Source organism: Pipistrellus hanaki (genome assembly GCF_964339955.1).
Source record: "Pipistrellus hanaki genome assembly, chromosome: 1".
NCBI classification, from domain to species: Eukaryota; Metazoa; Chordata; class Mammalia; order Chiroptera; family Vespertilionidae; genus Pipistrellus; species Pipistrellus hanaki.
In genome coordinates, this window is record NC_140503.1 from 147548476 (window position 1) to 147559674 (window position 11199).

The 11199-nt window shown below is 35.6% G+C and overlaps 1 pseudogene across 1 annotated transcript; it reads right to left on the reverse strand.

Moving 5' to 3' along the window:
• Positions 1-1593: 1593 nt before the first annotated feature.
• Positions 1594-2047, reverse strand: LOC311613571 (calmodulin-like; annotated as a pseudogene). Its single transcript has one exon. The product of its transcript is annotated as a calmodulin-like (transcript).
• Positions 2048-11199: the final 9152 nt, after the last annotated feature.

The window sequence follows — 11199 nt, forward strand, 5'->3', positions numbered from 1 at the left end:
TGTAGCATGTGATCTACACAGTTTTTGGAATTTTACTTTTGAGCAGAATATCAAAAATCCTTCAAAAAGTTAGAATTCATTCACCTCAAGGTTAGTGTCTGAAAGACTGTTTATCAGTTCCTGCTACCTAGACTTCTCCCAGAGCTTATTTTTGTCCTTTAAAGCCAAGGTTCTTTATTTCCCTTATTATTCTGGGAGCTATTTCAATATATTCTCTTTCTATTGTCAATTTCTGTTGCTGTGATCACTTAGAAGATTGCATTATCTTTCTAGACAGCTATTTATGCAGCCAAAGTGTATTTTACTTGAAATATTCTGACCTGAGAGAGAAAGAGAGAGAGAGAGAGAGAGAGAGAGAGAGAGAGAGAGAGAGAGAGAGAGAGAGGAAAAAGGAGGGAAGGAAGGAGGGAGGGAGGAAGAAGGAGAAGGAAAGAGAAATAAAGATAAGAGATGGAGGAAAAGAGAGTATCAGAGAAGAAATAAGATTAGAAAGCCAGTTATTCTAGACCAACAGACTTAAATGAGATTCAATAAATGAAATATTGTGCCATTTCTGATATGTAAACTGTAGCATTATATTGTTTGTTCATCTCACAAAAACAACAGAGTTTAGCTGGATAGGCAATCAGAGGTATGCTTAAGATATTTGAGATTTGTCAGTTTTAAATTATTTAATTTAATTTTTAGCTATTCTAAGTAAAGTAATGGTGGACTTAGTGTACTTGCACATTTCTTCCCCTTTTAGTGTTATTTTTAATATTATTTATACTTTTCAAACTACATCATTTTTTCATTTTATCACTTTTAGTTGTTTGCTCTTATCTTAGATGTGCCTTAAATATATTGAATATCAAAGACATTTAATCTTACCACCCATTACTTCTCTGCTATTTTTCTAGAATATTTTAGTTAGCTGAATTTTGTCTTTTAATGTAATTCTTGCAAAAGGCTTGTAAGACTAAAATTAATTGAGTTTTTTTGGAAAGAAGAAAAGTAAAAAAATTTTATTGGCCAACAAATATATAACTTGGAATGGATTTGAGGCAAATTGTGCCATAAGCAGAATTTTCTGTATATGGCTAAACAAAGTTTAAAAACTAAGTAACAATAAAAGGAAATTTTCTGGTACAGGACCAGCAGTACAAAAAAATAGTGTATGAGTACCTGGATAATACACCCATTTTGCAATAGTGCAACTTTTAAGAACATATTGTAGACTATCTATAGTCCACACAGAGTTACTAATTTGTCCTTCAACAACAACATGCTGACAGTTCCTGAAGAAAACTACTTAAGAAATGGCATAACACAAATGTTCCCTCATTTAACCAACCCCATCTAAGTTTAAATGTACAGAAGAGCTTTGATATATGCAGAGTAAGCCACATGCAACGTGTTACTTGATTAATTTTCTAAAATAAGGTTTTGGAACAATGACAATAAGATAAGGGAAGAAAATATGGAGGAATGAAGTCTTAAATACTATACATGCAAATTTTTTGACAGTAGGAGAAACCTTTTACAGATAAGTTACAAAGAAAAAGCAAATAAGTAATTTTGTGCAAGAAGCTGAATACATTCTGTACAAGGTCTTCACTTGGATGTCATCATTTGTCCAAACTCTTCTTTGTTTACTTGATCACCGTCAATATCTGCTTCCCTGGTCGTGTCATCAATCTCTTCATCTGTTAATTTCTCCCCAAGGTGTGTTATCACCTGGCGAAGCTCTGCTGCACTAGTATAGCCATTGCCATTTTTATCAAACACAGAGAATGCTTCTCTAATTCATCTTCACTGTCCGTGTCTTTCATTTTTCTTGCCATCATTGTCAGAAATTCTGGAAAGCTGATTGTGCTAAGTGTATTGTGCATCCATTTCTTTAACCATGTCCTGCAACTCTACTTCTATGAGATTCTGTTCAAGAGACCTCATTACAGTTCCTGATTCCTTTGTTGTTATAGTTCCAACATCATCCTTGTCAAAGAGTGAAAAAGCTTCTTTGAATTCTGCAACCTGCTCCTTAATCAGTTGGTCAGCCATGATGCAAGTGGTATTGCCTTTTGACACATGACCACACAACCACTAAGCTCACAAGCTCATACCACTGGGACTCTGTTCCTTGAGTACTTGCAGATATATCTTAAAAATAATAGTTGTCTAGAGCCTTTATGCTTGAAGGATGTCCTAGCTAGGTATAAAAGCTTGACTCACACTTTTTTTTCTTAAGTTATTGCATTTTTTTCCCTTGGAAATTTTTTCACCATCTTTTCATAGATAATTTTGCAGGGGAAGTTTGATGTTACTTTGATTTTCTTTCACCTAAAATGATCTTGATATCTCTTTGTGCTGCCCCCAAATTCTTTATCTTTAAAATTAAACAATTGTTTTCAGGTTCTGTCTCAATAGTGACCATTCTGTGTTATAGTGTTCCCTCTGGGTGAGTTATAGTTCTTCAAGAGCTAGAGTCAAGTCTTTTATTAAAGAAAGTTTTCTTGAAATGTATTTTAAATACTGGTTCTTTTCTATTATTCTGAGGTGCTTTTTTTCAAAATAAATTATTTTTGTTGCTATTCCCTATTTTTATGGTGTCTTTGAAAAGATGATGAGTTTCCTGGGGCTGCCATAAAAAAAAAGTATCGCAAAGTGGATGGTTTGAAACAACAGAAATGTATGATCTCATAGTTCTGGAGCCTAAAAGTCTAGAATCAAAATGTCAGCATGACCATGTCCCCTATGAAACATGTGGAAGAGAGTCCTTAGCTTCTGGTGTTTGGCAGCAATCTTTAACATTCCCTGACTTGTGGCTGCTGCACTGCAATCTCCATCATTGTCATTATTCTCCCCTGTGTCTCTTTTCTTATAAAGACACGGTTATATTAAAGTAAGGATGCACCGGACTCCAGTATGACCTCATCTTAATGAATTACATTTGCAATGACCCTATTTCCAACTATAGTCATGCTTTGAGAGTCTGAGAATTAGGATCTCAACATATTCTTTTGTGGGGGCAAGGAGGGGAGGGGACGGCGGCAATTCAATAGCAGGACACTGTTTTTTTGTTGTTTTTGATACTCAGGTTTGAATAAGTTAAATTTTCCAAACAAGATAGCAGGAGACTGTAAGGGATGGTGGGAATTTTCCAGGAGAGTGCGGCTGAAGAGATGGATTGATTACAATATAACTCCTCAGTGCGGCTAGCCATGCCTCCCCCACCTCTCAGACCTAGCCCCAGACCACTCTTCTTTTACTAAACACTGCTGCCAAGAACCAGGCCTCATCTTTCAAAGTGTCACGCTCTCTTCTGTAAGATGGTGATTTTTTTCTTTTTTAATATGTTTTTATTGATTTTTTTTGGATAGGAAAAGAGAGAGGGATAGAGAGTCAGAAACATCCACGAGAGAGAATCATCAATCAACTGCCTCTTGCACACCCCATATTGGGATATTGGGAATGTGCCCACAACCAAGGTATATGCCCTCGACCGAAATCAAACCCGGGACCCTCCAGTCCGCAGGCTGAGGCTCTATCCACTGAGCCAAACTGGTTTTGGCGATGGTGCTTTCTTAAATCTGTCACTGCCAGGACCTCTGGGGACTTTCAGTACTTTATGTCACAGAAGCTACAGTGATTGTACCCCCTTGGAAATCAGCACTTTCTACTTAAGAAGGGCTTTCTTTTCTAGGAATTAATATTTATTGGTCATTGCTGAGGTCTGTCCCCTCTAGCCCACCTCTGTCCTCTCTGCTTTTCCCTATCATGCTGCTATAACTTTCCAGGCAGATTTTGCGAGACTTACTTGCTTTTGTCCATACAAAGAATTTGGGGTTTTAACGTGTTCTCCGACTCCTAGTTTCACAGAAGACATAGCTTATGGGCTTTTCCTGTCTACCTTGCTTGTGGTTCTATTGGTTTTCCTGGAGGAGAAGAAGCTAGACTTGAGACAAGGTTACTATCAAGTTCCTGCCAGAACAGGAAGCTCTTAAACTGCTTTCTACCAGGAGTAAAGTGAACTATAACGTGCATTCTCCCCCACACTCCTCCTGCTCTTCCTCTGCAGCCTTCTTCTTCTATTTCTCTTTTCTTTTTGAAAGAGGCAGATCAGCATTGTCCAATAAATACTCCTGAGGTAACGGAAATTCTCTTTATGTGTGTTGTTGAATATGGCAGCCATGGACCACACTTTGCTAGTGAGCACTTTGAGTACAACGTGACTAGGATACCTGAGAAATTGAATTTATAATTTTATTTAAATTAAAATAACCACATATGGCTAGTCAACAATGCAAGTTTTAGACATAAGCAGGGCAAGGTAGAAGCTAGGAGGAAAGGAAGGAAAAAGGAAAAGACACTATGATGCATGGAGTGATGGAATGAAAGAGAAAGATATTTACTTGGAATTTTATTGGGTTTTTCTATCTAGTACATGATATAAACGCCCCCTCCCTCTCTTTTTCTAAACTGAGTGTAAATTCTATGTTTCTTACTAATACTATTTGGAAAATATTTTCTTTGGAGAACACAGAGAAAAACTGAGTTGTGCTCCAAAGTTGCTATGAGATTATGCTTTTGGGCCCGGTCATGTTTGGGCTATAATTTTGCCTTGTTGCTGTTATTAAAATCTCCCTATTATGTCCTTGGGAAAAGGGTCCTTTCAAGTGGGAAGGTATAGATTGACCACTAAATTTAAATTTTCAGAGTTTGTGTAAAGGCTTGAACCAATAAAATATATGTACCTGCAGAAAGGGCTTAAGGTCCTTGCAATACTAAACACAAGAATTACATTACATGGGAGAAATAGAGATCAGTATATAGCAGTTCCCTCCTAAAACATGAAAATTTTCAGAAAATAAAATTTTCAGGGTTACATGCACAGATAGCTGTTTCCATCACTGTTATTTGAGTATTTTGGATACAGAACTAATATGTTGAACTCTATAGCTATTATACTCACTACATGATGATCTTTTCTTCCCCTTTTGGTCGTGAATAACTTGGAAAACATCTTATGTCAGTGAGTGGTGACTTCATCAGAAAAAAAATAAAAATAAAAACAAGTAGTCTAAAACATTGTATTACAGATGGAAATGGCACCCAAATTAAATAGCTACCAAATACAATGTGTTACAACCACTGACTCATGTACACCATGATTCATTTCATCAGATCTTGAAAACTCATACCAGCCATATGGTTTCTTGTTTATTTTGGGGCCTGCAGGTCTTCTTTGCCAAGGTACAGTATGAGCTTGCAGTCACTTATTGCTCAGAACTAACGACCCCAGTGTAGATTCTCTTATGTATGGAGAGTTCTGGTAACATTGGTTGGCATTATGTGTTTTTGAAATGTACTAGAAAATTCACTGTAAAACCATCGGGGCTAGGAATTTCTTTGTGTGAAAGCATTTGATAACAGAATGACCTTTCTAATAAATATGGGCTATTCACTTTTTAAAATTTCATCTTGGATGAGTCTTGGTAAGTTATGTTCCTCAAGAAAATTGTCTTTCACTTAAGTTATATGGTTATTCACATATTTTGTTTTTATCTTTCTAAAATATGTAGAATAAAATAGATGTTAGTTTATTCCTAATAATGACAATTTTATCTTTGTATTTATTAATATTTTTATTGTTTGGGTTTTATTTATTTTATTAATATTTTCAAAGAACAAAATATCAGTTTTATCAATTTTCTAATTTTGTTTTTTATTTCACCAAGTTCTGATATTATCTTTATATTTTCTTCCTTTTACTTTTATGGCTTTAATGTTATTCTTTTATTTTTAACTTCTTAAGAAAATATTGGCTATATAACTGGTTACAAATTTCCCTCTATGCTCTTTAGCTGAATCACATGAATTACAATACTTGGAATTTCAGAATATTCTACATTCTTTTGTGATTTCTTCTTTGGCCCACTAGTTATTTAGAACTGTATTAATTTTTCTTCAGACATTTGGGACTTTATCCCAATATTTTCAAAATGTGCATATTATTTAATATTTCATGTTTGACCTTTATTAAAAACTTGAATTAGTGTAGCATATAATTTATGTTTGTGAATGTGCCCTTTGCACAACATAATTTAAATAACTGTTGTGTACATTTGTGGTATATAAGGCTTCATAGATATCATTTTGGTTAAACTGGTTGATAGTATTTCTCTAATCTTTTTCAGATCTCTTAATTGATTTTTTATATAGTCATCCTAGCAATTACTGTTTTATCAGCCAATCCTTGTTTCTATCAGTTACTGAGAGAGGAGTGTTAAAATCTGCAGTATTAAATATTGATTTACATTTCCTATAGATTTTTCAGCTCCTTATTTAAATTTTTTATTTAATCTCATACACATTTTGCCTGTTTGACACTTTTATCATTATAAGGGGTCCCACACCATATCTGCTGTTCTTCTTTACCTCTTATTGATCCATGTTTCTATCTGGTGTCATTTCTATTTATTATGAAGTAATTTACTTAGCAATGAATTTCCTCAGTTTTGTTTATTTGAGTGAGAACTACCTTTATTTTGACTTCATTTTCACAGGACATTTTTGCTGAGTATAGAATTCTAGATTGGTAGTTATTATTTCTTTTCTCTTAGTCCCATAAATATACTCTTCCAGTGTCATATGACCTTTATGTTTTCTGATAACTCAACTATTATTTTTGTTATTCCCCCACCCCTTAAATAAAGAGTCATTACTTTTTCTGGCTACTTTCAATATTTTTTTGTGTTAGTTTCAAATTTTCAACAATTCTATGATGTGGCTTGTATTAGTCAGGGTTCTTTAGAGAAACAGATCTAGTAGGAGATATTGTATATATAAATGGGGATTTATTATTAGGATTTGATATTGTGATTATGGAAGGTGAGAAGTCCCATGATCTGCTGTCTGCAAGATGCAGATTCAGAAAATCTAGTGCTATAAATTCAGTCTGATTCTGAAGGCCTAAGAATCAATGGAATGGTTGGTATAAGTCCCAGCCCTGGGACAGGAAAAAACTGATGTTTCAGCTCAAGCTGCTCAAGTAGGCAGTCTGGAAGAAAAATAAGTGAATTCTCCTTTTCTCTGCTTTTTTGTTCTATTCAGGCCCTCAAGGGATTGGATGAGCCTCATACAATTGGGAAGGAAATTTATTTTATTGAGTCTACCAATTCACATGCACCAAAATAATGTTTAATCTGGTCATTTTGTGGTACACAGTCATTTGACACATAAAATCAACTCTCCCAGAACTAATTATTCTTTTCTTTGTTTTTAATTTGCTTGGCATTTATTGAAATCTTTGGAGCTAAAAATTGCTATTTATCATCAGATTTTGGAAACTTTTTATAATAATTTCTTCAAGTATTTTTTTGTCCAATTATTTATCTTGGACAATTATTTATATTGTCCCATTGTCACTGAGCTTTTGTTCTTAAGTTTTTATCTTTATTATTCAGACGGGGTAATTCTTTTGCTATGTCTTCAAGTTCACTGAAATTTTCCTTTCAGATGTAGTACTTTTCAGTTCTAGAATTTCCATTTGATTCATTTTTAGAATTTTTACTTATATACTCAGATTTTCTATCTGTTCATCCATTTTGAATAATAATCTTTAAGACAGTTTTGAACAGACTTATAATAGCTATTTTAAATTCTTCACCTACATATTCTAACATCTCAGGGTCAATTTTTATTGACGACTTTTTTCTTGACAATGAGCCACATTTTTCTTCATAACTAGTGATTTTTAATTATATGCTGAATAGTATATAAGATGTCTTATAGATACTTTGTATTCTGATATCTTCCTGAAGAATGTTGATTTTTATTTTAGCAAGCAGTTAACTTTGGCTGCAAACAAACTCTGAATTCTGCAAATCCTACTATAAATAGGCTGAAATTTTGGCTCACTTCCCTCAGTCTTCTAGTTATAGTCCTTCAGTCAGGCTCCTTGATGTCTCCCTGGACCATTTGCAGTTCAAGTGTCAGCCAGGGATTGGGTCAAAATTTACACAATATTATAAGCTCTTCTTCATTTCTTCCCTTGCATTCTAGCCACTCTGGAAGCTCCAAATTCTGTCCTCTGACTCATCAAGCCAGAAACACAAAATTTCTCTGTTTGAGTTACAGCCATCCCACACAATATGGTTTGGGGTGTGCTCACAGGAGAAAGGCTACACAAATGCAAACTCACATAGTATGGTTCCCTTATTTTAAAAATGGACTATTCTTGAGATTTTTATCACTTTGACCACTCTCCAATGTTTTCAAATATTGGAAGTGGAACTATTAATATAATAGCTTTAAATCTTTCTCTGAAATAGTGTTTTTAAGAGCTTGGAATTATTTGTTAAACGGTCAAAAATTCCTTTTGGAACAAACCATGTTTAACCAACATTTAAAAGAAAAATTCTTTTTTTTTTTTTAATATATTTTATTGATATTTTACAGAGAGGAGGACGGGAGAGAGATAGAGAGCCAGAAACGTCGATGAGAGAGAAACATCAACCAGCTGCCTCTTGCACACCCCCTATCGGGGATGTGCCCGCAACCAATGTACATGCCCTTGACCGGAATCGAACCTGGGACCTTTCAGTCCGCAGACCGACGCTCTACCACTGAGCCAAACCGGTTTCGGCATTAAAAGAAAAATTCTTGTTTTGTCACATTTTCATAGCAAGGTCCTCTGTGAGAGAGGAAAACCATTTTCTCTATTTGTCCCTGATTACAGATAGAACTTTCATGGCTCTAATTCTGTGGGTTCTAACCAACAGATACTTGAAGGTAACATTTAGAGAGTCTGCCATGTGCTTAAAACTGTACTAATTACTTAAGGCAGATTATGTCACTTAATCCTTGCAAACCCTCATTAGGTTAGGTTCTAACATTATCTTTAGTATATTGATGAGGAAATTGAGGCTATATAACTAGCTAAGACACTACTGGTAAGTGGTAGATTTGGCATTGAAGACTAAGAACTTTGTCTTTAAAATTAACTCACAACCTCTTTGGCTTACTGTCTCGATGCTAATAGTGAGGGGACCTCTGGAAACTCCCTTCCCAGGAAGCTGGCAGTGTGAGGTCCTTTCTTGGAACGGTGTGGTCAGGTAGGTTCCAAATTTCGTGTGCCTTCTTTGTACCAGACACCTTAATCTGCTTATGCATGTTATCTCATTCAATCTTCATAACAGCCCTGTGAGGCTGCTATCATCATAACATTTTACAGATAAGAAAACAGCGGCCCTTAGGGGTTCTATAACAAACCCCAAATCAGACCTTACCGGGACAGAATTTAGAACACAAATATCCCAGTTCCTTGTTCCTGTTATGCTGCCTTCTCCTCCTCAATGTTGCCTCTGCTGTCTCACCATATCCCACCTGACCATTTCATCCAGTCTAATTCAGAATGATAGAAATGATGACACAGGCAGGGAGATGAACTCCAAATGAAACAAAACAGAAAAATACCAAATCAAAATCCTATTCATAGTCTCTACTATTATAAAATGGTGAAAGTGGTATGTGCTGTATTATTTCAACACGCTCCTCTTCCTCCTCTTACTTACTGAGCACACAGTTAAGCTGAAAAGATAATACTTGCGATATTTTCATATGCAGATGCCTTTTCCCCCCATGCATCACAACAGTGATTTGGTTTCTATGAAAACATGAGCTAAGTCACAGTGGCTTCCAAAAACATGAATTATTTAACATTTTACATTAGTTCATCTCATTTACTGAAGTGTCCCTGGGACATATTCATTTACACAGGAAGGATGTCAGGGGAAACACTTAAAAAGCTATAATAATAATAATGGTCAAATAGAAGTCTGAAATCATTGTTAATCACCTTCCACTCTCAGATTAAAGCGCATGGCATGTTTACAAAATTTTCATGGGACTTTGAAGTTGGCAGAGCTCATTGAAGAAGTCCAAATTACTTATTTGTGCCCTGCTCTGGATAAACCGACTAGATTCGATTACCTGGTACCTCACTCTGGCTCACTGTAATCCAGGTCCCTGGTTAATATAATTCTTCTGTTGTTTGATTATCTCATTTTTTTTTTCAAGAACAACGTTATGAAATCAAGCCTTGCAATGCATGAATTGACTTCCCTCATATGTGCAATAACATTGAGTTAGGGAAATTTGCTTGAAGTAGATCGGAGTTAATTAGGAACTTCCCACGTGCCTTGCATTTATCTTTCCTTCTTGTTACCAGTTTGTGCTTTGACTGTGCAGTGGGTTGTCATTTGCAGTTATATCAGGAGAGTTAATTCCCCGCCTGGGCCCTTTTCGTCACCACTTCAGAAACAGAATTGAAATTCTAGTCTGTTGGGTCTGTCGTGGGAGATGATTTCCAAACCATCTGCTATCTCGGAAAACAATCCTTCCTGACATCCGCTCGCCCCTCCCAGCCAAGTCCCCCCACTGATACTGCACTTGAAGGCAGCGTGAATAACAACAACCTGCCATGGCTAACTGTTGAGCTTTCTGATGGAACAAAGAGAGCGACTCCAGATTGGACTCTCTGGCCAGATGTGATCTCCTGGATTAATTCTTCCTTAGAATGGGAAATGCCAGGAGAAATTATTAATAATGCCTGTGACATCCATCTAAGGTGGAATTTCTATTTATCTCTTATCCTAGAGAATCTTGTCAGACCTTAATTAAGTCATCCATTAGCCTCTGCAAGTGGACTGACTATATATTTACATGATAGAGTTAGCAGTTGCTAGTCAGGTTTTGTGATAAATAGAATATTTTGAAAAAAAATGTCTGATCATCTTTTTCTAGGCTAAAGTACTACTAAGTGATTGACAGTCACCAGATCCTTTTAAATCAATTTGAAGTATTCTCTCCAATGGGATCCCTCTACTCATCCTTCAGACTCTCTTCCTCTTTTTTTGACCTATTGCAATAGCGTCTTTACTGCTCTCCTGCTCATTGGACTCATTATGCTAGACCATGTTATCTTTTTTTTAAGAGACAGATCTATGCTGCCACATCACCCTTCAACATTTCTATTGACTGCCTATTCCTAAATGATGGAAAAAGCTTTATAATAGCATGAAATAACTTTATAATTTGAAGCATAAATGACTTTGCAGCTACTTTTAAAAAATGTTTTTTATTGAGTTTAGAGAGAGAGAAGGAGGAAGAGGGAGAGATATAAACATCAATGAGAAACATCAACATCAATTGGCTGTC